Below are 1,610 nucleotides of genomic sequence, written 5' to 3'. Positions count from 1 at the left end.
ATGGATGGATGGATCGATGGATGGGGTAGACATGTGTTTGGTGGGTGGGAGGATGTATGCAGATAGAGGCAGTGGTAGAGATCTCTCATTCCCTGGGAAGGGAGCAGGGCTCTCTATCTGTTGCCCTCAGCTCAGACCCATTCCTAGAGGCCAGTCCAGACCCCAAGGATTCCTTACCACGTCTCTCTGGAAAGTTCCTAACTGCTAATGCCCCTCTGCTCTGCCCAGCAGGAAGCTGGAGGCTGCCCATTTGAGCACACCGGAGGGGGTACCTGGAGGGTGGGGCGGATGGAATGTCCCAGAGAGCTGCATGCCTAAATCCTAAAGCACTGGAGTTCCCCCTGCCACCCCACCCCTGTCCTCCAACCCCGAGGGCTCCGCCCTTGACCCTGGAGATGCCACCTACCCTAATAAAGGGCACCAGGGGAGTCCCAGCGACTTTCTGGGTACCCGATGCTGATTCCCCACTCCCGCCCACGTCCCCTGCCCTCATCTCACATCCTACCTCAGGGTCAAGGCAAGTGATATGATCACCATTCAACGGCATGGGCTGGGCTGGAGCTGGTTCACTGAGGCAACTCCAGGAAGTTGCTTAACCTCTCTGTGCCTCAGGTCACCTAGCGACTGAAGAGGAAGCCCCTGCCAGCTTGCCTTCCAGAGGCCAGGGGAGGGGACAGAATGGAGTCAGGAAAGCAATGTGGCCACAGCAAACCCTGGGGCCCTGGAACAAAGGGTTAAAGAAATAGAATTTGAGCCTGGGAGAGGCAGTGGCCAGACTGTCCAGTGGCCAAACTGTCCACTCTGATGACAGCAGGGATAACAATAGCGACACCCCCCTACGGGCTTATCCCCTGACGCCGCCTCCCTGTGACCCAGGAGGCTCCCGGAGGGGCAAACCTTTTCTGTCTTTTTTTCAGTTTCTATATGTACCAATTTCTATGCAGAATGCGGTGACATTGATTGTGATTTTTCGTGGTCCTCACTCATTCGGTCAATTCTGATTCGTAGTAACCCTATAACTGTACCCAAAGCAAAACAAACTCCCTGCCAGCGAGTCTACACTGACCCGCAGTGACCCTAAAGGACAGGCTAGAACTCTCCTTGTGGCTTTCTGAGACTGCAACTCTTCCCCAGAGTAGAAAGCCCCACCCTTCCCCTCCAGAGGGACAGAGAGGTTGGTGGTTTCAAACCGCTGACCTTGACGCTAGCAGCCCAATGCTTAACCACTACACTACGAGGGCTCTGACTCTAGTTGTATAGCCACTCGTCTCACGCTTTTCCAAATTACTCCACCGTCTTTACCAGACGCGCAAGAGCCCCTACACCAGAACACGTTCGTTGTGCCTCCCTCCGGCCCTCGGTAGCCACTAGTAAATTTTTGTTTATGATGCGCTTGCTGACGGAGCCCTGGTGATGCAGAGTTAAGCCCTGCCTGTTAACCAGAAGGTCTGCCATTCACCAGCCGTTCTTTGGGAGAAAAAGGTGGCAGTCTGCTTCTGTAAAGATTCTTTAAAAAACCAACCAAACCCCTGCCACCAAGGCAATGCCAACTCACCATGACTCTCGACAGCGGGTCTCCAGGACTCTGAATCGTTCTGGGAGCAGACAGC

Source organism: Echinops telfairi, unplaced genomic scaffold (genome assembly GCF_000313985.2).
Source record: "Echinops telfairi isolate 266 unplaced genomic scaffold, ASM31398v2 ScPeMD7_2291;HRSCAF=2852, whole genome shotgun sequence".
Lineage (NCBI taxonomy): Eukaryota > Metazoa > Chordata > Mammalia > Afrosoricida > Tenrecidae > Echinops > Echinops telfairi.
The sequence above is the reverse complement of the archived record's forward strand: the minus strand, read 5'-3'. Positions refer to the sequence as shown.